The sequence below is a fragment of the Scylla paramamosain genome, chromosome 2 (assembly GCF_035594125.1).
Source record: "Scylla paramamosain isolate STU-SP2022 chromosome 2, ASM3559412v1, whole genome shotgun sequence".
In the NCBI taxonomy this organism is placed as follows: Eukaryota; Metazoa; Arthropoda; class Malacostraca; order Decapoda; family Portunidae; genus Scylla; species Scylla paramamosain.
This window is the reverse complement of record NC_087152.1, coordinates 33699317-33725584: the sequence shown is the minus strand read 5'-3', so window position 1 is coordinate 33725584 and position 26268 is coordinate 33699317. Positions and strand designations below refer to the sequence as shown.

At 40.5% G+C, this 26268-nt stretch overlaps 1 long non-coding RNA gene across 1 annotated transcript in view; it reads right to left on the bottom strand.

The window, feature by feature from the left end:
• Positions 1–26268, bottom strand: part of LOC135113829 (uncharacterized) — a 222729-nt gene that overhangs the window by 67075 nt on the left and 129386 nt on the right. The window contains exon 4 of the long non-coding RNA XR_010275086.1: positions 1685–1801. This is a non-coding gene — a long non-coding RNA (uncharacterized LOC135113829). The remainder of the gene's footprint in view (positions 1–1684; positions 1802–26268) is intronic.

Sequence of the window (26268 nt, the reverse complement as noted above, 5' to 3'; positions counted from 1 at the left end):
AAGTTTGAGATGGGATTATTCATGTACATGTATTTGCTATTACTTTTTTCCTTCATTTTGCATTATCAAATTGTTTGCAATATAGGAGTTCTCTTATATGTTACATATATATGTACATATACTTAAGGTAAAGCATATTAAGTGCAAGCATATCCATACATCAATCTTTCTCTTTCCTTCTCGTAGTTTACAATTCAAGAGGAGACGTACATTTTGTTACGAGTGTTCCCGTCTAGTTGTCTTCACCGCGCGAGCACTATTATGATCACAGTATTGCAGAGTCTTAAAGCAACCAGTCAAGTAGGTCTTCTCATGTGATGTATCACTCAAGTACTGGTGCAATATTTAATTTTTGGTGTATTGCTAAAGAACTGACTGAAATACGTACAGCGGCGGGCACGAGGAAAAAGGAAGTACGAGAGAGTTTTACGTATTACATCACATTGGAAGTTTTCTTACTACAGCCACCGATGTTTATATACGTGTGCTTCTAAAAAATTCCTTGACTCCTAAGAAAAGAAACGGCGGACCTTCTCCATGGGACAGGTCTCTTTTAACAGATTCCTCCGTAAAAGTAGCAGTGGAACATACCCAACGAGACCAGGTCTAAGGAAAAACAATAAAAGAAGGAGAACTAACAACATTCGTGTAAAGCATCAACACAATAATATATATATATATATATATATATATATATATATAGAGAGAGAGAGAGAGAGAGAGAGAGAGAGAGAGAGAGAGAGAGAGAGAGAGAGAGAGAGAGAGAGAGAGAGAGAGAGAGAGAGAGAGAGAGAGAGAGAGAGAGAGAGAGAGAGAGAGAGAGAGAGAGTTGAGGTTACACTAACTATACTGTGGATTTAGGAGAATACTGAGGGTTTACACTGAGATTTTTGGGATACATGAGATCTGGCTTGAGGGTTAAACTGCATTTAGCATTCTGTGGTTCAAAGATACACTACATTTACTACTCTACGGTTTTCGGTTACAATGCTTCCAGTCCGCTGTGACGGGCTACACTTGAATTTCGTTTTGATATGAGGGATGCACACGATCTACACTCGAGCTGCATATGGACTAAAATTTACACTTCTGGCTTCCCAAGCGATTCGCCGCTCTGTGCCCGATGAGGAACAAGAAAAGATACTTCGCATCAAATAGTCCACAGTGGAAATTTAGTAAATGCTTGTTGTGACGGATGTCTGGCGCTCTCCTGGAAAGGAAGGGGAGAGAGAGAGAGAGAGAGAGAGAGAGAGAGAGAGAGAGAGAGAGAGAGAGAGAGAGAGAGAGAGAGAGAGAGAGAGAGAGAGAGAGAGAGAGAGAGAGAGAGAGAGAGAGAGAGAGAATGTTAGTACTACTGCTGATGGACAGTTTGTAGTTGAAAATAAGAGGAATCTATGGCATTTTTATTATACGTGTGTGTGTGTGTGTGTGTGTGTGTGTGTGTGTGTGTGTATGTGCGCGTGCGCTACAGCAGGCTGTTACTGAGCTAACCCCATTGTTTTTTTGCGGAGTTGGTGACACTGTTTCATCACCTCCACTATCACTACACACCATGACCACAACAGCTTTTCCCCCACCCCCGCTCCCTCCCCCACCTCTCTCTCTCTCTCTCTCTCTCTCTCTCTCTCTCTCTCTCTCTCTCTCTCTCTCTCTCATGGAACATGCAGCCGTGGTGTAATCATACCTTTGTCTGTGTGATGAAGAAATCTCCTCCTGCCGGGCTGTCCCTGCTGTCTTCCAGGAGCACCTCACGTCCTGCCACCTGTGTGTGGTCTCCTGTCAGTCTGCCCCGAGCGAGACACTACAGGAAGAGAAAATTGAAGAAATGTGTTAAGTGCAAGCGACGTAGACAGGATAAAGCTTTATAGATTAGCAGCAGACACACACACACACACACAGAGAGAGAGAGAGAGAGAGAGAGAGAGAGAGAGAGAGAGAGAGAGAGAGAGAGAGAGAGAGAGAGAGAGAGAGAGAGAGAGAGAGAGGACATTTCCTGCAGATCAAGTAATCCTGATAATGTTAGAAATACTATAAGAAAGAAAAATAAATGTAATAATAATAATCTTGGGACTAAAAGGTGATAAAGTTAAATGCGAGCTTCGTAAAAGTCAAGGTTTAGCAGTTTTTTTTAAAAGCGAGAGAAAAATTAACGCAGTGATGCTTGTCTTGATTAATAAAAATAAAATAAAAAAATGCAAGCTATTTAGACGATAAGTTTGTCACCACGTCCCTCTAGAAAAAAATAAATAAATAAATAAATAGAATAATAAGCGTTATCCTTCTTTATCTTGCAGCACTATCAACGGACATGTAAATCCACAGAACACACACACCCCTAAGATGTGCAGGAAAAAATGGAGTTCGCGGCAAACACGACCGTATTTTTGTTGTGTCTGTTTGAGGACTTGTGAAGAGGAAGGGAATGATTGGTGTGGTGCTCGAGTGTCTGCTCTTGGTGCTTCTGCTGTTGCTCTTCTTCCTCCTACTCTTCTTGTTTTTTCTTGTTTTTTTTTTTATATGTTTTGTTTTCTTCTATTTTTTTCTTTTCTTATTTCTTCATTTTTTTCTTGTTCTTTTCTTGTTTTTCTTCTTGTGCTTCTTCATTATCGTCCTTCTCCCCTTCCTCTACTTTCTCCTTCACTGAGTCGCTCCTCGCCCCACCCTTTGGTAAGATAAACTTTTGTTTACCGTACTTAAACGAGGACTGAGTGTTGACTAGATAGAAGTTTACAGAATTTGTGGAGGATCTAAGAGTATTAACATAACTGACTACTTCACAATTAACCTTTACTCGATGTTAGGAATAAAAAGAAATTGAGAACGGTTTTCTAAATTTTGCCGTGGACAATAATGCTAATGAAAAGTAAGGGAAATATATAAACAAATACCTTATAGCAACCCACAAACTTCTTTTTCATTACTAGTGTACATGACATACTGGCAGTGAGCATTATACCAGGTAAAGAAACAGGAGTAATTGCTTTCTTTCCCTACTTCTCCCATTATCCTTTTTCGGGGGAAATTTAGCGTTCACTTTTTCCTTCCTGCATGTCTATCAATCAGTCAGTCTCTCTCTCTCTCTCTCTCTCTCTCTCTCTCTCTCTCTCTCTCTCTCTCTCTCTCTCTCTCTCTCTCTCTCTCTCTCTCTCTCATATACACCACACTGCATGCCTAAGAGAGAGAATAAATAGCATATTTCAAGGTGCTTACTACTTAATAGAATCTCTGAAATTTCCGCACATATTTCCATTAATACGAACAAGTTTTCATCCTTCTGTTACTCTTAATATCGTTTGCGTTAGTATAACAGCTGTTATGATCACTGTTCATGCCAATACCACTCCACTAACTATCAATATGGCCACAGCTGATGTTGTCATTGAATTGAATTGTCTTTAAAACTTGAAGTTACAAGTGAGAGAGAGAGAGAGAGAGAGAGAGAGAGAGAGAGAGAGAGAGAGAGAGAGAGAGAGAGAGAGAGAGAGAGAGAGAGAGAGAGAGAGAGAATGTGTTAACTCTAAGCTTTTCTCTCAACTTTATTGTGTATTTACATAATCTGGTCACCCTCCACAATGCCATCCTTGCCGCTCCCTCCTTGCCTTCATTTCCGTGGAGATAAAACGTACTTCAACCTTCTCCCTCTCGTAATAATCCCCGAAATTATAATGTTTCATAGAAAGGGAGGCAAAAGGACTTTTCTCTCTCTCTCTCTCTCTCTCTCTCTCTCTCTCTCTCTCTCTCTCTCTCTCTCTCTCTCTCTCTCTCTCTCTCTCTCTCTCTCTCTCTCTCTCTCTCTCTCTCTCTCTCTCTCTCTCTCTCTCTCTCTCTCACTAGTGGCTGCATAGGAGACGTTTTAAGAGCACATTTCACTCAGCTGACAACTCGCCAGTGTCTCTTGACAAATGGCATTCTATTATTATACTAATTGGTGGCAGAGTCTCCCTTCCCGCGTCTAGGACTGCACGGTGGTGTCTAATGTCCCTTAAATGGCGTGTGTGTGTGTGTGTGTGTGTGTGTGTGTGTGTGTGTGTGTGTGTGTGTGTGTGCTCTTTCGGCCAGGTCTCGGTGGAGGCGACACGCTTACAAAGACTGAGTGTGCTAATTTCCACACGTAGCATTGAAGGTTTCTGTATGAGTGTCTGATGGTGAAGAAGAAACACAAGATCTTTCTATGTCTATTAATTTTGCTTTTTGATATTATACAAGCGTGTTTTTTCTACTTAATTTTCATTGATTATTTTACTCATTTTAATGCGTGTGTGCTAGGATTTGAATTGCTGGTGGCATTTGTTTATTTATCTCTCTTTTGATTTATCAATTCATGGATCTATGTAGGATGCTTAAACTCTGAGAGTTCCATCGGTTTTGAGAGCAAATACTCGATCCTTAGTGATACGAATCTGTTTATATTTACCCACTTATTTATCTCTTTAGCTCTTAATTTATTATTCCATTCTGAATAAGTGTACTACAGAAATCCCAACGATTTCGTGATCTAATGCATTTTATTTTCCAATACAAGGAAGCTTCTAATTAGACTCAAGTTGAGGTTATTAAAGTAAATTAACGCACAACAAAATAATAATGCTGCTGGTGCTGGTGCTGCTGCTGCTGCTGCTGCTGCTCGTTGATATTTTGAAAGTCCACGCAAATACAAGGAAACATTTGCATTTCACTCTGAAATTTTTGAAGTACATGAAATCATTATGCATTCAGACATTTTCACCTTCATTCAGGTTCACTTTGCACCTTAACATTCGCTTTCAATTAAGATCACCACTCTTATGCATCTCGGTATTCTCTCCTTCATTTAGATTCTATGCACCTCAATATTTTTGCCTTAATTAACATTACTATGCACCTCGGCATTCTGGATTAATTCAGATTGTTATGCACCAAAATATTCCGTCTTCATAAATTCAGTGTTCTCCGTGGCACGTTTCCGACGCAGTTCCTTCCCTCGAGATACTGAATGCATATGGATTATTATTATTTAAGTCCTTGCAGGTCTCAGAGGAGACAGTCGCCAGAGTGCATAAAGGGAGAGGCTTTTGTCTGTATATCGAGGGGAAGAAAAATGCTCCCTCATGAACAGCAGTGCCGGGGGAAGGGAGGGGACACCAAAGGGCAAAGGCGAATGTTTCTGTTCATAGTAAAGCGAAAAAATAAGCGAGCAAAAATGTTACCTAAAAAAATTAGCTCTGTTCGTGAGGTACCGAGGGAAGTGGTGGCGGTGAAGTAAAGGGGGGAGGAGGAGGAGGAGGAGGAAATAGAGAGAGAGAGAGAGAGAGAGAGAGAGAGAGAGAGAGAGAGAGAGAGAGAGAGAGAGAGAGAGAGAGGGGATGGATATTAGTGGTGGTAATGATCGTAGCGGTCCGAAGGAGTGTACGCAGGTGGTGTTAAATAATGTACTATGCAGGTAGCACATATATCAATTTAGGTTGCAGGTGAAAGAAACGGTATTATTATTATTTTTTTATTATTATTTCTCTATTATTATTATTATCATTATTATTGATTATCATTATTACCATCATTATTATCACTACCACAACTATCTTTATCACTCTTACCGTAACGTGCCATTTATACATGAGGTAAATCCCTCTCATAACGATCAGGTCACGTATTCAATTATGTCGATCAAACAACAGGAAAAAAATAGAGTGCTAGGATGGCGCGCGGCAGTGGGTTGGTGATCAGACGCAGGAGGAGGAGGAGGAGGAGGAGGAGGACATCAAGGGAAGTGAGATGTGGGGAAGAGGGAGGGGAAGGAGAGGTCGGTAGGAGGAGAAGCGGGAGGGAGCGGCATTCACACATCCCGGTGGGGTTACCTGAACATCGGAAATGGGGGAAGTTGCTACCTTCCCCTGAGGGCGGTGGGATGAGGGACGAAGGGAGCTTATTGTTTCGCTGTAAAACCAGGCCACCACGAAATCCAGGTCACCCTTTCCCTCCCCCGCTGTGAGATGCCATGAGCACTATCACGAAACATATGACAAATGCTGGAATCTTAATAAACCACACTAAAAGCTGCAAGTTGACTCCCGGTGTGCAGTTCAGAGCCCCGTTTCATATCCCAGTTAATATTTCACATGTGACGTCCCTTTTTCACTAGTTTATGAGGCAAAATTTTCCACATTTTTTTCTTAATTACACACACACACACACACACACACACACACACACACACACACACACACACACACACACACACACACACACACGGAGAAGACGTTCCTTTAGTGAATAAAAGATCAAAAGATTGTGCACAATTGTACTAGCTATCTATTAAATTCTGGTGTAATTATTGCTATACTGAAAAAAATTTGTTTCTCTTCCATAACTATTTTGAAATCGACCATCGACTGAAACCATGCTCAACCATATCTGTGTATCATACTTTAAAGTGTGATGACACATATGTTTAATATAGTAACATGTTTCTTTTCTTACACGTTAAATAGTTGATAAGTTGTATTCTACTCACAATACAATCTATAAACTGTATGTTTTTTTCCTTATTTTTTTTTCTTTTGTTTGTGTACTGGTTAAATAATCGTTGTTTTCCCTCAGCAGATATCTTTCGATTTTGTTTTTTGTTTTGTTTTCGTGGTTCATTTATTATATTACCAATCGTTTATTTATATAGTAGCCCTTCCTGCAAATTTATGAAAAGTTTTTACAAAACATAAGAATTTTTCATGTAGTACACTTGACTTGTACTATACTAAAATTTCTGCATTTTTCATTTTTTATGAGCTTAAAATCTAGTTCAATCGAGAATACGGCCTTGAATAAAGGATGATGAAATTTGTGGAGACACAGCGACCACCAGAGGAAGATTATATTAAGGGCCATTTTGTTCACCCTATCTCTGCAATGTTGTGTTCCCTTGTATAAGAGTCCGGCATATTATATTCCTGAGGGTGGGAGAGGCTGGCAGGCTAAAAGATAAGAGAGGAAAGAGTGAGGTGGGAGAGAGAAAAAGGTGGGAGGCAAATGATTTGACAAGTTAAGTCTTTCACACATACACACACACACACACACACACACGCTCACTCACTCACTCTCTCTCTCTCTCTCTCTCTCTCTCTCTCTCTCTCTCTCTCTCTCTCTCTCTCTCTCTCTCTCTCTCTCTCTCTCTCAACAATTAAGTCATAGAAAGAAGGAAATACAGAAAGAGGCAGGAGGACCAAAAGTTAATCAGTAAAAGGGTGAAAGAATGAGAATACTTGTTAATTCTTGCATTAAGGTGGACAAAATTGGAGTCTTATGCAGCGACGCCGCTGCATGTAGTTAGCAAAATCAGAAGAGCGGCTAGCGTGAAACTAGAAACACAAGATAAGATTTCAATCGATTGATGGATAGATTGATTTTTTTTTTTTTTTTTTTATGTAGGAAGGATACTGGCCAAGGGCAACAAAAATCTAATAAAAAAAAATGCCCACTGAAATGCCAGTCCCTAAAAGGGTCAAAGCAGTGGTCAAAAATTGGTGGATAAGTGTCTTGAAACCTCCCTCTTGAAGGAATTCAAGTCATAGGAAGGTGGAAATACAGAAGCAGGCAAGGAGTTCCAGAGTTTACCAGAGAAAGGGATGAATGATTGAGAATACTGGTTAACTCTTGCGTTAGAGAGGTGGACAGAATAGGAGTGAGAGAAAGAAGAAAGTCTTGTGCAGCGAGGCCGCGGAAGGAGGGGAGGCATGCAGTTAGCAAGATCAGAAGAGCAGTTAGCATGAAAATAGCGGTAGAAGACAGCAAGAGATGCAACATTGCGGCGGTGAGAGAGAGGCTGAAGACAGTCAGTTAGAGGAGAGGAGTTGATGAGACGAAAAGCTTTTGATTCCACTCTGTCTAGAACAGCAGTATGAGTGGAACCCCCAGACATGTGAAGCATACTCCATACATGGACGGATAAGGCCCTTGTACAGAGTTAGCAGCTGGGGGGGTGAGAAAAACTGGCGGAGACGTCTCAGAACACCTAACTTCATAGAAGCTGTTTTAGCTAGAGATGAGATGTGAAGTTTCCAGTTCAGATTATAAGTAAAGGACAGACCGAGGATGTTCAGTGTAGAAGAGGGGGACAGTTGAGTGTCATTGAAGAAGAGGGGATAGTTGTCTGGAAGATTGTGTCGAGTTGATAGATGGAGGAATTGAGTTTTTGAGGCATTGAACAATACCAAGTTTGCTCTGCCCCAATCAGAAATTTTAGAAAGATCAGAAGTCAGGCGTTCTGTGGCTTCCCTGCGTGATATGTTTACCTCCTGAAGGGTTGGACGTCTATGAAAAGACGTGGAAAAGTGCAGGGTGGTATCATCAGCATAGGAGTGGATAGGACAAGAAGTTTGGTTTAGAAGATCATTAATGAATAATAAGAAGAGAGTGGGTGACAGGACAGAACCCTGAGGAACACCACTGTTAATAGATTTAGGAGAAGAACAGTGACCGTCTACCACAGCAGCAATAGAACGGTCAGAAAGGAAACTTGAGATGAAGTTACAGAAAGAAGGATAGAAACCGTAGGAGGGTAGTTTGGAAATCAAAGCTTTGTGCCAGACTCTATCAAAGGCTTTTGATATGTCCAAGGCAACAGCAAAAGTTTCACCAAAGTCTCTAAAAGAGGATGACCAAGACTCAGTAAGGAAAGCCAGAAGATCACCAGTAGAGCGGCCTTGACGGAACCCATACTGGCGATCAGATAGAAGGTTGTGAAGTGATAGATGTTTAAGAATCTTCCTGTTGAGGATGGATTCAAAAACTTTAGATAAGCAGGAAATTAAAGCAATAGGACGGTAGTTTGAGGGATTAGAGCGGTCACCCTTTTTAGGAACAGGTTGAATGTAGGCAAACTTCCAGCAAGAAGGAAAGGTAGATGTTGACAGACAGAGCTGAAAGAGTTTGACTAGGCAAGGTGCAAGCACGGAGGCACAGTTTCGGAGAACAATAGGAGGGACCCCATCAGGTCCATAAGCCTTCCGAGGGTTTAGGCCAGCGAGGGCATGGAAAACATCATTACGAAGAATTTTAATACGAGGCATGAAGTAGTCAGAGGGTGGAGGAGAGGGAGGAACAAGCCCAGAATCGTCCAAGGTAGAGTTTTTAGCAAAGGTTTGAGCAAAGAGTTCAGCTTTAGAAATAGATGTGATAGCAGTGGTGCCATCTGGTTGAAGTAGAGGAGGGAAAGAAGAAGAAGCAAAGTTATTGGAGATATTTTTGGCTAGATGCCAGAAATCACGAGGGGAGTTAGATCTTGAAAGGTTTTGACATTTTCTGTTAATGAAGGAGTTTTTGGCTAGTTGGAGAACAGACTTGGCATGGTTCCGGGCAGAAATATAAAGTGCATGAGATTCTGGTGAAGGAAGGCTTAAGTACCTTTTGTGGGCCACCTCTCTATCATGTATAGCACGAGAACAAGCTGTGTTAAACCAAGGTTTAGAAGGTTTAGGACGAGAAAAAGAGTGAGGAATGTACGCCTCCATGCCAGACACTATCACCTCTGTTATGCGCTCAGCACATAAAGACGGGTCTCTGACACGGAAGCAGTAGTCATTCCAAGGAAAATCAGCAAAATACCGCCTCAGGTCCCCCCAACTAGCAGAGGCAAAACGCCAGAGGCACCTTCGCTTAGGGGGATCCTGAGGAGGGATTGGAGTGATAGGACAAGATAAAGATATGAGATTGTGATCGGAGGAGCCCAACGGAGAAGAAAGGGTGACAGCATAAGCAGAAGGATTAGAGGTCAGGAAAAGGTCAAGAATGTTGGGCGTATCTCCAAGACGGTCAGGAATACGAGTAGGGTGTTGCACCAATTGCTCTAGGTCATGGAGGATAGCAAAGTTGAAGGCTAGTTCACCAGGATGGTCAGTGAAGGGAGAGGAAAGCCAAAGCTGGTGGTGAACATTGAAGTCTCCAAGAATGGAGATCTCTGCAAAAGGGAAGAGGGTCAGAATGTGCTCCACTTTGGAAGTTAAGTAGTCAAAGAATTTCTTATAGTCAGAGGAGTTAGGAGAGAGGTATACAGCACAGATAAATTTAGTATGAGAATGACTCTGTAGTCGTAGCCAGATGGTGGAAAACTCGGAAGATTCAAGAGCGTGGGCACGAGAGCAGGTTAAGTCATTGCGCACATAAACGCAGCATCCAGCTTTGGATCGAAAATGAGGATAGAGAAAGTAGGAGGGAACAGAAAAGGGGCTACTGTCAGTTGCCTCAGACACCTGAGTTTCAGTGAGGAAAAGAAGATGAGGTTTAGAAGAGGAGAGGTGGTGTTCTACAGATTGAAAATTAGATCTTAGACCGCGAATGTTGCAGAAGTTAATGAAGAAAAAGTTGAGGGAAATATGAGCTAGATATTTAGATATAGATAAATAGATAGATCAATGATTACCTGTCAAAGAATGGCATCATTGTCAAAGAAAAAAGATAAATGTGCCACACACAGCTTTGGCTCATAGTGGTTTAAACTTTTTTGTTACACACACACACACACACACACACACACACACATAAAAAGTGAGGAGATTATCGCCCCTAAGCATCTTGACATACTGGTGGGGAGGAAATAACGCTTATGCATCTTGCCATAAGGAAAGGAAGATGCACCTCTATGCACCATGTAATATGGGTAGGGAGATTATAACCTCTTATGCACCCTGTCACAAGAGTGAGAACATGATAATCTCTATGCATCCCACCATAATGGTGGAGAGGCTATGATCACTATGCCCCCTGCCATAAGGATAAGTAAAATGTGAGCCTTATGCACCACATAATAAGTAAGGTGACATTATGATCACTGTGTCCCGCCATATTCTCCCCACCTTCATGGTGTGATGCATAGGTACCATAATATTACCACCCATATGGGAGGGAACACAAGGATCGTGATCTTTCCCTCTCTATGGTAGAGGACATATGGCTCATAATCTTTTCATTCTTACAGCAAGGTGCATAGGCGCCATAATTTCTTTGCCCCTATGGCAGGATGCAAAGAATCTATGATCTTTCTACTCCTATGACGGTACGTAGTAGTCATGATCTTCCCAGGCTTATGACAGGCTGAAGTGGGTTATAATAATCTCATTTATCTTGAGGCGTTTCATATAATTGTCATTATCTCCCTACCCTTATGGTAAGGTTCTTTAGCGGGATGTAGTCTCTCCACCGTGCCGCACGGGTTCAAAATCTACTCATCATTATGGCCGGGCACTTAAGGGTAAATATCTCCCCACTCTTATGACAGGGTGCAAGAGGGTCAAAATCCCCTCACCCTTATAGTAAACTGCATAGGAGTCAATTTCCTCACGATTAGGAGCCATAATTGTCCCTCATTACGGTTGGACAAATCAGAACCATAATCTCTACACATTACTGCAGGGTGTGTAGGAGTCATAATCTCCCCACCCTTATGTCAAGGTGAAAGGGGATCTTTATCTCCCCACCCTTGTGCCAGGCAGTAGAGGTGTCATAATCTCTGTGCTGTTGTGTCAGGGAGCAAAGGTGTCATAATCTCCCCACCCTTGGCCAGGCTTTTTCTCCTGCCTGCCTGCCTGCCCTAGACAGCCTCTGTTGCACTGCTGGTCGGCCCCTCCTGTTGTTGTTGTGAATTTCTGGTCACGGTTTCTTTCCTGCCTGTCTTGTCCTGTCAGCTTATGGTCCTCTGCGCCAGCCTCTTTTCCTTTCGGTTTTTGGTACTCTGCCAGCCAGTATTGTTACCTCCGTCTTCCTCTGCTGTCCACGCTGCCGTCTACGGCTTTGGTCCACGGTTTTTAAAAGTATTGATCTGGTATCAATATTAGTAATAGGTGTATTACTTTCTATTGCTTTCTCTTTTTGCCTGTTGCAGTTATATTTTGCTACATCATTGCTGTATCATTGCTGCATCTTTAGAGGTTACAGTAGACTATGCGTACAATAAGAAAAAATGAATATATAAAAGTGAGTAAACATTTTCTTTCAATTTCTCTATCATTCCTGTAATTTTGCTGACACTGAATTACTAGTTGCTCTCTTAGAATCAGCACATTTCGTTATTTTATTGGTATATGACACATGTCAATACAAAAATATGCAGGTGCTAAAGAGTAACAATAACGTAAATTTTGCCCGTGTGGCAGTGGACCAGCCAGGAGTGCATGGGAAGGCTTGGACGCAGGAAAGTCCCCGCACACTCTGCGCATGTGCGAGCAGTCTCGCCACGTGATTGGCCAGCACCTTTTCATTAGTTGATCTAACCTAACCTAACCTAACCTAACCTTAACCTTAACCTAACTACCATGTAACCGAACTACCCTGTACCAAATTACTGGATATGGTCTCTTATTTATAATAACTCATTATTTCGGCTAGTTTAGGTAAAGTTAAGTTCAGGTTAATCAGGTTAGGTTTGGTTAGTTAGGTTAGATTTGGTTAGGTTAAGTAAGGTTAGGTTAGGTTAAGTTAAGTTAGGTTACGTTAAGTTAGCTGATGAAAAGGTGGCGGCCATTCACGAGACGAGGCTGCTCATATATGCACAAAATGTGCGGGGACTCTCCTGCGTGCAGGCCCTTCCACTGATTTCCTTTGAAGTGGTCATTCAATCATGTTCTTGATTACCAGCGGTATCTCGTAAACACCACGGTAGGCTTGTTTTCCTTAATACTCGTATCATTATGGTAGCTTGATAATATCTGACAGGCACTTCACCTTTCATCGAGGTTGAGGCTTGAAATTGCGCCCTGTATTTTTTATAGTATGTAGCTCACACACACAAGCCATAAACACCAAACCGTTTCCCTCTTCGCCTCCGTCTCTGGTTGTCGTCCTTGTGGTTGCCTGCTACACATGCCCTCCCACGGCAACGCCCACAAGACTGCAGGACGTCTCCTTGTCCTCCTAACTCATTCCCCCCTTTCTCTCTCTCTCTCTCTCTCTCTCTCTCTCTCTCTCTCTCTCTCTCTCTCTCTCTCTCTCTCTCTCTCTCTCTCTCTCTCTCTCTCTCTCTCTCTCTCTCTCTCTCTCTCTCTCTCTCTCTCTCTCTCTCTCTCTCTCTCTCTCTCTCTCTCTCTCTCTCTCTCTCTCTCTCTCTCTCTCTCTCTCTCTCTCTCTCTCTCTCTCTCTCTCTCTCTCTCTCTCTCTCTCTCCCTCCCTCCCTCCCTCCCTCCCTCCCTCCCTCCCTCCCTCCCTCCCTCCCTCCCTCCCTCCCTCCCTCACTCACTCACTCACTCACTCACTCACTCACTCACTCACTCACTCACTCACTCACTCACTCACTCACTCACTCACTCACTCACTCACTCACTCACTCTCTCTCTCTCTCTCTCTCTCTCTCTCTCTCTCTCTCTCTCTCTCTCTCTCTCTCTCTCTCTCTCTCTCTCTCTCTCTCTCTCTCTCTCTCACTCACTCACTCACTCACTCACTCACTCACTCACTCACTCACTCACTCACTCTCTCTCTCTCTCTCTCTCTCTCTCTCTCTCTCTCTCTCTCTCTCTCTCTCTCTCTCTCTCTCTCTCTCTCTCTCTCTCTCTCATTATAAACTTCATGGCTAACGAGTCAAATATAAGCAGAGAAAAGTCCCTGACTACAGAAAAGCAAATTTCTGTAAACTCAAATCAGTGCTTAACCAAAATGACTGGAGTCACCTACTTACCACCACAGATATTAATGTTCAGGGAAATTTTTCATGGATAGATACTTTAAAGCAGTGCAAGAATGTGTACCCATGAAAATCGTCGTCCCACTAATAACGTTAAGCCTAGGTGGTGGAACGCACAAATTGCTGAATGCTTGTGCGCCAAGAGGGATACCCATAACAAATTAAAATCCTTCAGTAATAACGAAGAACATACTACATTCGTAAGACGTAAAGCAAAGAGGTTAATGAAGCACAGCAAAAGGTCCACCGAGTTACATGTTGCGAACCAGAGTAAAACGAACCCGAAGGAATTTTATAGGTTTATCAGGCAAAAGAGAGTGATTACTTCAACTATTGGACCGATAACTGACGTAAATGGAGATTACACTAACGACGAGAAGCAAATTAGTAACATTTTAAACACTTTCTTTGCCTCATTATTTACAGCAGAAGACCTCAGCGACATCCCTACGGTGCCAGCAGTCCTAATTAATAACAACGACGTCTTAAGCAACATCAATAAAACAGAAAGTGACGTGTCAAAATGCATCGATAAACTTAAAGTTAATAAGTCATCCGGGCCTGACACAATCTCACCCTACATCTTAAAAGAAGCGAAATCCGAATTAGTTAAACCAGTAACCGTATTGTTCAATAAATCCTTGCAGTCCGGCACAATGCCTGATGAATGGAAGCTTGCTAACGTAACTCCGATTTTCAAAAAAGGGAGTAAATCTTTACCATGTAATTACCGGCCAATTAGCTTAACCTCAGTCGTATGCAAAATGCTTGAGATACTAATAAAAGATAAACTCGTTCATCACTTAGAAGAAAACAACTTACTTAGAAATACTCAACACGGCTTCCGCAACAAACGCTCTTGTTTGACGAACCTCTTAGACTTCTTCTGTGATATTCTGAACTAGTATGACGAGAGTATAGCGGTAGATATAATATATCTTTCAAAAAGCCCTCGACAAAGTCCCCCCACAAACGTTTACTGATTAAACTAAAATCACACGGTATCCAAGGCAATGTGTTGCGATATGTTGAAAACTGGCTAAACAATCGTAAACAAAGAGTAGTTAGTAATCAATGGAAAAGCATCCAGGTGGACTAACGTAATCAGCGGAGTACCACAGGGATCAGTGTTAGGACCTGTTCTCTTCCTTGTTTATATTAACGACATAAATGAGGGTATTACCAGTATAATATCGAAGTTTGCTGATGATATCAAAATAGCGAATTCCTTAGTCTCTAACGAACAAGTAATAGAAATGCAGAAAAATATAGGTAAATTGACAGAGTGGGGGAAGCCTGGAAAATGAGTTTTAATGCAGATAAGTGCAAAGTGCTTCATATAGGGTATAGAAACGAGAAAGCAAAGTATATTTTAAATGGCACCCAACTTAAAAGTGTCGAAAACGAAACTGATTTAGGAGTGACAATATCGAGTAGCTTAAACCATAGCCAATAATGTTCAGAAGTCGTAAAGAAAGCGAATAAAGTAATTGGCTTAATCGGCAGATCTTTTGAATATAAATCTAAGGATACAATCCTCACTTTGTATAACCCTTTAGTCCGTCCCCTTTTGGAATATTGCGTTCAAGCATGGTGTTCCTACTACCAGAAAGACATTAATAAATTAGAAAGAGTTCAGCGTAGAGTAACAAAAATTATACCAAACCAAAGAAACAAATCATACGAAGAGCGTCTTAAAGAATTAAGTCTACTCACATTAACACAAAGAAGACTAAGAGGCGACTCAATACATGTGTTTAAAATCATGAAAGGCATTGGTAACATGGACTGCGGTAGATATTTAACGATAGACTCTTCAAATTACACGTGAGGAAACAGCTGCAAAATTGTTGGGAAATCCTTCAACTCTCACGAATCAAAAAAATTTTTTTTTTACATCGAGTAGTAAATCTATGAAATGGGCTTCCTCGAGACGTGATAGACTGCAACAGCTTTGAGACTTTTAAACGCCGTCTCTGATAAAGGGGATCACCAGGACGCTCATCAACAGGACCGCCAACATCGGCAGTTTTGGACCCAGTGGATATCAAAATAATCTTTTGTGCAGTAATTGTTGCTACTTCCCACGATTTTACCATTTCTGGTTGGTATTGGCCCATTTTCTGGGAGGTTGTAAATGTTATTGTTCCACAGGAGGAGATTCTGTTCTGTGAGTGTGGGAGGGAGTTCGTCTTGAGAGGGTAGTAGTTAACAAAACATTACAATCCTCTTAGTTATTTGTCCCTTGTCGTAGATGTGCCCTCCTCAGAACGTGGTTGTACGATTCTTTCTCAGCAAATGAAGTGTGTTCAATGTATGTTAGGCGTTTGTTATTCCTTTCTCCTAGCTCGGACAAAAACCAAGAAGTGCCCACATTTATTTAATCACTATAGGAGACCAGAAGGACCCTGTATAGATGATTTTGATCCCTGCACTAAGCTACGTAGTTGGTAGTTTAGGGAGGCTAATCCAAGTTAGTGGCAACTGTGAGAGTGGCAGAACTTTTGTTGTAACAATATATATATATATATATATATATATATATATATATATATATATATATATATATATATATATATATATATATATATATATATATATATATATATATATATATATATATATATATATATATATATATATATATATATATATATAAGTGTGTGTGTGTGTGTGTTGGAGGAGGATATGACCCCCTGGTCACCCTGCCATAAAAGTGAGGAGATTATCGCCCCTAAGCATCTTGACATACTGGTGGGGAGGAAATAACGCTTATGCATCTTGCCATAAGGAAAGGAAGATGCACCTCTATGCACCATGTAATATGGGTAAGGAGATTATAACCTCTTATGCACCCTGTCACAAGAGTGAGAACATGATAATCTCTATGCATCCCACCATAATGGTGGAGAGGCTATGATCACTATGGCCCCTGCCATAAGGATAAGTAAAATGTGAGCCTTATGCACCACATAATAAGTAAGGTGACATTATGATCACTGTGTCCCGCCATATTCTCCCCACCTTCATGGTGTGATGCATAGGTACCATAATATTACCACCCATATGGAAGGGAAAACAAGGATCGTGATCTTTCCCTTTCTATGGCAGAGGGCATATGGCTCATAATCTCCCCGCTCTTATAGCAAGGTGCATAAGGCCCATAATTTCTTTGCTCCTCTGGAAGGGTGCAGAAGAGTTATAATTTCCCATACTGTGCCAATAAATTAACTGCATCTCCTATGTTGCAGCCCTTATCTACTGGCTTTTATTTCAAGCTTTTTTGTCCAACCGGCAACAACGGGTCAGGTACCAGAGAGTCATTTCTGACTGGGACAATATCAATTGTGGTGTGCCTCAGGGGAACCAGTTGGGCCCAGTTTTCTTTTTAGCAATTGTGAACAAACTGTGTCGAGATGCAGGATCTATGCTAAATGTGTGGATGATCTGACGATAACTGAAATTGTAGCTGTAGCTGAAGACATTAATTTTTCAAATCCAAATGTACTGAACGATTCATCAGAAGGATGTATTAGAGTAAGCATGTCTCTAAACCCACTTAAATGTGAGGTGCTACATGTTTGCCCACCCAGACGGCCACTGTGTTTCCCGAATTGTCTCTAGATAACTCCCCTCTACCAACTGTAAGCAGTTGTAAACTTTGAAGACTATATAATCTACATTTCATTTAAGGCAAGTAGAAATGTTTTCATACTGTACTGAGCTAGACAGTTTGAGTTTACCCAGAATGTCATGTTGACTCTGAACACCTGGTATATTCGAATAGTTTTAGAGTATACAGCACCTGTGTGGCACCTGGGCCTCACACAGGTACATCCATCTAGAAATCCAGAAAAGTGTCCAGAAACGCTGCTTGTGCATAATTCTGGGACAAGATTATGGGAGTTACCAAAATGCCCTCTGTCAATTAGGTAATCAGTCACTATACCAGAGAAGAGACGATTTAACAATACGATGTGGCAAATCCATATTGAAATCAACTGAGCTCAGACATTTGATACCACAGTACTTATGCGATATTCGTGGCAGGGAAACTAGTGGAGGGAGACAGTTACTTCAAGCAGTTAAAAGCAGAACCAACAGGTATAAAAACTCGACTGCCCTGTATATTGTAAACAAAATTAACGCCTCAGGAATTTAATAGTTATCCATGCTTATTGATAATAAATGTATTGTCTGCAATTTTTTATGTATTTTAACTTGTCTAAAAATTTTAATTATTACTAATATTTGTTACTATTTATAGTCTTTCGTTACTCTATTACTTTCAATGTTACAATGTTACCTCTTACTCATAGTGTTTTATATGATACAGTTTTCATCTCATCTGTTTAGTGAAGTCAATGGGTAACTTGCAAATAGAAGGAGGGTGTCGAAAATGGGATTTCGTCAGTTTCTTGCAATTTTCACTTTTTTTTTTTTTCTGTCTCAACTTAAGCACTGTACATTTCAACATTTCACTGTACGCAGAATGAAATTTTCTCTCCAATGGTATGAAGTACAACCATTAGGCTCTCGCAAAGTTTCGAGCTAAAGTGATTTGAATATTAGGCAAGTTCTCCATGTGCGTGGTTCCTCAATGATTCATTACTGACAGCTTCGCTCATCAGTCGCCTTCAAGGAGTTTTCCTGGTTACTAAGTTACTGATATTCATAATGTATATATACAATGTATGTAAGCCAAGACGCTATGTTTTATCATGTAAAACTTTCTCGGACAAATAAACCATTTAATATTATTATGGCAGGCTGAGATGTGTTATAATCTCACCTGTCTTGAGGCGTGTTATAAAATTGCCATAATCTCCCCACCTTCATGGCAGGGTTCTTAGCGGGCTGTAGTCTTCCCATCGTGCCGCATAGGGTCATAATCTACCCATCATTATGGCAAAGCACTTAAGGGTAAATATCTCCCCACTCTTATGTTAGGATGAGTAAGGATCAAAATCCCCTCATCCTTATAGGAGACTACACAAGAGTCATAATTTCCCCCACCGTTAGGGTTATAATCGCCCCTCATTATGGTTGGACAATTCTGGGTCATAACCTCTATCCATTATTGCAGGGAACGTAGAAGTCATAATCTTACCCTTACGTCAGGGTGAATGGGGATCATATTCTTCCCACCTTTGTGTCAGGGAGCAGAGGTGTCATAATCTCCCCACCCTTGGCCAGGCTTTTTCTCCTGCCTGCCTGCCTGCCCTAGTCGGCCTCTGTTGCATTGCTGGTCGGCCCCTCCTGTTGCTGCTGTGAATTTCTGGTCACGGTTTCTTTCCTGCCTGTCTTGTCCTGTCAGCTTATGGTCCGCTGCGCCAGTCTCTTTTCCTTTCAGTTTTTGGTACTCTGCCAGCCAGTACTGTTACCTCCGGCTTCCTCTGCCGTCCACGCTGCTCTCTGCGGCTTTGGTCCACGGTTTTAAAAGTCTGGTATCAATATGACTAACTGCTATATTACTTTCTATTGCCTTCTCTTTTTGCCTGTGCAATTTTTTTTTTTTTTTTTTTTTTTTTTTTTGTCTACCAAAGGACGCCTTTCCTCATTGTTTGAAACACCTAGTACCGTCAATGTTTTCCTGGCTTGATTTACTGTTGTGACGTCGCTGCTTGTGTGAGTCTTGTGATCGGCCAGCGTTTACGTCACATGTTCCGCCTATGATTGGCTAAGGTACAGTATTCTTTCGCACCCTGTCGCTAGCATCCCATGCTGAATAGTATGCTACGATATCATTGATTTGTGTCACTGTCTTGTGTCCTACACAGGCCTGGCATTTGTTTATTACAGTTTGTTTCAATGAGTTTCGTGCTCTCGTCTCTGATATGTCGGTTTTTGTTTTCCTTCGTTAAAAAATGTATGAGAGACGCTGTATACATGAACTGTGGAGAAAGCTGTTCTTAGAAACCGTTGTTTCATTTTTTTTTTTCACACGGTAATTCTTTTCTCAACAATGAAGACATTTGACTGTTTCATCTATAAAAAAAGAAAAAATTAGTTGTATTCTATAAAACACACACACACATAAACACGCACACACACACACACACACACACACACACACACACACACACACACACACACACACACACACAATGAACGACAACAACAAGGTAAAGGCAATATGTCTTATGTAATAACTTGCTTGATGTGGCAAAAAAAAAAAAAAGAAGTAAAAGTTTACGCTATACTATGCTATGTAAATCTGCAATAAAAAAAAAAATGCCACGCAACACGAGCTAAAGTTAGTCCTGGTGAAACTATTTCTTACAGATTCTTTATAAACCTTCCAGGGCGACAGTATATCACTGTGAGTGGTCTGGCTCACTTTTCGGTTTATCAAATTTATCATGCTTTGCTTTTACATCCACTTGCAGCACGCGTTTTGGTGGGATTTGGGTCATCGATATTTCGGGAAAGATTGAGGTCAGTATGTAAGCCGTCTTCAATATTCACACAAGTGCAGCTTAAATCACCAATACCATTCTTTCTGCAGACACACGGCGAGGGGCAAGGGAGAAGGCTATACACACACACACACACACACACACACACACGTAAACTGGATAGCTTATGTGTGATGGAGTGTTGCGCTGCATTAGGTGTGTGCCACTTAAGCCACGTCCGGTAATTCACCTTGATTAATGTTGCACTCCTCGACATAGACAGACGGAAAGGGAATCAGTCAACCAGCGTCACAAACGCGCGCGCGCAAGCGAAAATATGGTCATACTCGTGTATATATATATATATATATATATATATATATATATATATATATATATATATATATATATATATATATATATATACGAGTATATATATATATATATATATATATATATATATATATATATATATATATATATATATATATATATATATATATATATATATATATATATATATTTTTTTTTTTTTTTTTTTATGTAGGAAGGATACTGGCCAAGGGCAACAAAAATCTAATAAAAAAAATGTCCACTGAAATGCCAGTCCCATAAAAGGGTCAAAGCAGTGGTCAAAAATTGGTGGATAAGTGTCTTGAAACCTCCCTCTTGAAGGAATTCAAGTCATAGGAAGGTGGAAATACAGAAGCAGGCAGGGAGTTCCAGAGTTTACCAGAGAAAGGGATGAATGATTGAGAATACTGGTTAACTCTTGCGTTAGAGAGGTGGACAGAATAGGGGTGAGACAAAGAAGAAAGTCTTGTGCAGCGAGGCCGCGGAAGGAGGGGAGGCATGCAGTTAGCAAGATCAGAAGAGCAGTTAGCATGAAAATAGCGGTAGAAGACAGCTAGATATGCAACATTGCGGTGGTGGGAGAGAGGCTGAAGACAGTCAGTTAGAGGAGAGGAGTTGATGAGACGAAAAGCTTTTGATTCCACCCTGTCTAGAAGAGCAGTATGAGTGGAACCCCCCCCAGACATGTGAAGCATACTCCATACATGGAGGGATAAGGCCCTTTTACAGAGTTAGCAGCTGGGGGGGTGAGAAAAAATGGCGGAGACGTCTCAGAACACCTAACTTCAAAGAAGCTGTTTTAGCTAGAGATGAGATGTGAAGTTTCCAGTTCAGATTAAAAGTAAAGGACAGACCGAGGATGTTCAGTGTAGAAGAGGGGGACAGTTGAGTGTCATTGAAGAAGAGGGGATAGTTGTCTGGAAGGTTGTGTCGAGTTGATAGATGGAGGAATTGAGTTTTTGAGGCATTGAACAATACCAAGTTTGCTCTGCCCCAGTCAGAAATTTTAGAAAGATCAGAAGTCAGGCGTTCTGTGGCATCCCTGCGTGATATGTTTACCTCCTGAAGGGTTGGACGTCTATGAAAAGACGTGGAAAAGTGCAGGGTGGTATCATCAGCGTAGGAGTGGATAGGACAAGAAGTTTGGTTTAGAAGATCATTAATGAATAATAAGAAGAGAGTGGGTGACAGGACAGAACCCTGAGGAAACTCCACTGTTAATAGATTTAGGAGAAGAACATTGACCGTCTACCACAGGAGCAATAGAACGGTCAGAAAGGAAACTTGAGATGAAGTTACAGAGAGAAGGATAGAAACCGTAGGAGGGTAGTTTGGAAATCAAAGCTTTGTGCCAGACTCTATCAAAGGCTTTTGATATGTCCAAGGCAACAGCAAAAGTTTCACCAAAATCTCTAAAAGAGGATGACCAAGACTCAGTAAGGTAAGCCAGAAGATCACCAGTAGAGCGGCCTTGACGGAACCCATACTGGCGATCAGATAGAAGGTTGTGAAGTGATAGATGTTTAAGAATCTTCCTGTTGAGCATAGATTCAAAAACTTTAGATAAGCAGGAAATTAAAGCAATAGGACGGTAGTTTGAGGGATTAGAGCGGTCACCCTTTTTAGGAACAGGTTGAATGTAGGCAAACTTCCAACAAGAAGGAAAGGTAGATGTTGACAGACAGAGCTGAAAGAGTTTGACTAGGCAAGGTGCAAGCACGGAGGCACAGTTTCGGAGAACAATAGGAGGGGCCCCATCAGGTCCATAAGCCTTCCGAGGGTTTAGGCCAGCGAGGGCAAGGAAAATATCATTGCGAAGAATTTTAATAGGTAGCATGAAGTAGTCAGAGGGTGGAGGAGAGGGAGGAACAAGCCCAGAATCGTCCAAGGTTGAGTTTTTAGCAAAAGTTTGAGCAAAGAGTTCAGCTTTAGAAATATATATATATATATATATATATATATATATATATATATATATATATATATATATATATATATATATATATATATATATATATATATATATATATATATATAAGAAATAAGGGAAGCTGCAAGAAACCACCAGCCTTACACGTGGCAGTCCCTTGTTTGACTGCCCCAAATTTTCTTAATGAAGCAACCAAAAAAATGAAGACATTTTCAGCCATTTTGGTCACCGATGGTACGGGAATTGGAAGTGAAAGAGGATAAAAAGGAAGAGCAGGAGCAGGGGGAGGAAGGTAGCGAGAAATGTTACCATGAAAAAATGTTTTTCATCTTTAAAAATGAGAGACTAATATTTACCAATACGAGCATAATGTTGTCTGTTAGTTTGTCAGTCTCATATCTTTTCCCCAACAAAGTCCAATTTCCAGATAAAATGAACACCAATCAAGGCGGATAGAAACGTTACCAGCAGTGACCTTAATCTTTTGATTCCAAGGACTATCGTTTATCTTCTAATACGAATTACAGAGAATGGCCGTACATGGCTATGAGCAAATTGAGAAAAGAAGAAAACTCGTTACTTTCTAAAACTTTTCGCATTTCACGAACGACCTCAAGTCTTCTGAGGACCACATCTAGACCCAGACAGATACACACAGGGAATGTAGGCCATGCGGGCTCCCGTAGCTCCTCCATTCCAAAGCATCAGATTTCTCCATATTAATCACGAGGATCGGTTTTAGATAAACTTTGAGATTCGAAGTACATCATTATTTATTTATTTATTTATTCATTTATTTATTTATTTTTACTCCATTTCGTTTTAATGTAAAGATTGATCAAAGACAATAAATACTTAAAAAATTGCAGCTTCATTGCCGTTTCTTTCAGAAGAATGCACCAAAAAAAAAGTTACAAAAATCTAGACTTTAGCACTGCATATTATATGCTTACCATTACCGGGCGCAAGAAGGGTAAGAAGGATGTAACTTGTGTCTTCCTGTATACTATGTCAAGTTCTCAAAGTTTTAGTTTCTCCTGTCTCATAATCGTATTGGATGCCAGAATCAAACAGCCAGTCCCCGCGCTCAGGCATCAGCAACTCAAGATTGCTTTTTCGCTCAGACTCTGTACCTAAAAGATCTGTTCCTTTTTTCTTCAGGCATGGCATGGGTGGATTTCAATGTTCAAGAGTCAAGACAAGAAACAAAGTGCCCAAAGATGTAGAAAAACTTTAGAAGAATTTTTTTTTTTATGTTATTATACAGACACCGTGTAGAGGATACAAAGAATATTCCTTGTACACAAAGTCTGGATACTCAAGCCATTGTCTGAATGAAGCTCTCAAGGAAGTTTAGTGCGGACCTCGGCGAATGGAAAAAAAAAATATATATATATATATATATATATATATATATATATATATATATATATATATATATATATATATATATATATATATATATATATATATATATATATATATATATATAAAACAAAAAAAATAAAATAAAAAAATCACTACACTATGTTGTAATACCACTTGTTCACATTTATTCTTAGTGATACGCAAAAATATAAATTATAATTGCTATGACCGCCTATTATTAAACGTTATATTATACCGGTTACGTATTACAATGGTGAGTAGGCTAGTGCACATCTGGTATGCCTCGTTAGCCAAGTAAAGTGAACTGAGGGTACATTTCAAGAGGCATGAGTGTTGACTGGCGAGCCTCACTGATTTTGCGGATGCAACTCAGTTGCTGACATTTATATTCAGTTGATATCTTGTGGCCACGTCGTCGTGTGGAACACTGATTAATTCCTACGCATATTCACACTAAAGGCAATACGAAGCCCTCATCACACATTGACCATCTACTTTTATGTGGCAATGTCGCCCATAAGGGTTGAGCAACACACACACACACACACACACACACACACACACACACACACACACACACACACACACACACACACACACACACACACACACACACACACACACACACACAGAGAGAGAAAGAGAGAGAGAGAGAGAGAGAGAGAGAGAGAGAGAGAGAGAGAGAGAGAGAGAGAGAGAGAGAGAGAGAGAGAGAGAGATATGGAAAAGGTGACCACTTGCTTCAAGATTCACAAGAATACCTGAGAAGAACAGTAAAGAGCCATTGGTGTATAAGGAGGGTAACAGTGATCTATTTAATTAAAGTTATTGATCAACATTTGGAAAACAACAAAAGGTGAGCAAGGCTAGCGAAAATAGAGCACAGCTTAAAAACTCTACGAGCAAAAACATAAAAGCATTATATTCAAGTTAAACTGCAAAAATCATTCCCTACAAGATCAAGAGGAGGATAAAGGATAAAGGAGGAGGAGGAAGAGAAGGATAAAAGATATTCTTTTCACAACGTTGTTGTGGACTGGACTCTGCAGTCTAAAGCACAGAGAAAGGTCAAGAACGTCGTACCAGCCGCCACCGCCGCCGCCACCATCATCACCAACAACAACAACTTGATCCTTTCAAAATGACAAGCAAGTGGTGATGGCTTAAACACAAAATCTAATTAGTGTAGCACGAACACTCATTGCGGAGTGCATGGTGTAAATGACTTTTAATCTTATTTTCACCATATTATCTTGAGTGTTGGATTTCATTAAAAAAAAAAAAATAAAAAAAAAACTGACGTCAGGCTACTTGGCCGGTAATTTCCTTGTTATGATTTGTCCCCGTTCCCTGCAGTGTCACACTGGTACATTTCCAATCTGTTGAAACTTTACCATCTGTTAAAGATTTCCTGGAAAGGGTCGATAACCCTTTACTTATTTAGTGTCTGACTTATTCCAGAATTTCGAAAAAGATTTAGTCTAGAAATTTCATTTATTTCAGTCTTTTCACACTGTGTAGAGTGACATTTTTTCTTGTTTAGTCTAGTACAAAAACATTGGATTAATGTAATGCTTTCGTCAGTAAATACGGACGCAAATAAAAAAAAATATCTAGGCTTGTTGGCATTTCTTTTTCATCGTATTGTTGCCTGTTGGTTTGGAGCCTCGGTGCCAAGACCTTTAAGCGGTTCTGTTGTGGCATAAATTCTCGGCATCTGATCACGCTCCTGATGTGATTCGTAACTGACACGACGAGGACCAACTGTAGCACTCTCATCTCTGTTGCCACTCTCATGGCAACCTGCATGTCGGGCTTCAAGTTATGATCCAGTTTCCACTTACGTAAAATAAAACCACTTTCAGTATTGTGCTGTATATATATAAACTTCAACTTGCCTATAAATGTTAATGGCCATCAACAATACATATAAATCACTAACATTTAGACTGAATTTTTCCAGACTGTTATTTACTTCACGCTCCATGCACACACCGTTGGCTATCGTGCTGGTCGTTTTATTATGATTGCTTACAAAACTAACAACAGTTTGGTTGTAGAGATCCTGTAAAATGCTTATTACAAGTTCACAGAAAACAATGTATATATGGCTGATATTCCCTTGATTTCTCTAGTAATAATCTGAAGGATGTTATTCGATCAACCGTTCCTCTTTTCCTACTCAAAAACCACACAGATTTTAAGAGTGTGAGCTTTGGTTCACACCTTAATCATAAAGTTTTCCGATGTACCTCATTAAAGACACCTTATTGATTCTAACAGTCAGTGGTTTTTAAACTTACTGGTACAGCGGTCATCTCTTCTTCATTTAAACTGTTTATATTAGCAGCAGATTTCCTTCATACAGAGGTATATAATGGAACAAAAGTACCAGAATTCAAGGTTGTATATAAAGAGAGATGAATATGCGACAGGAATGTTACTAATTACTAGTTCAATATTCATCTCACTATGATGCTGCCATCACCAACAGGACTCCGTGCTATAGAACTAGGTAGGACTGTAGGGGGTTTTGGATGTGGACGTTTGAGCCTAAG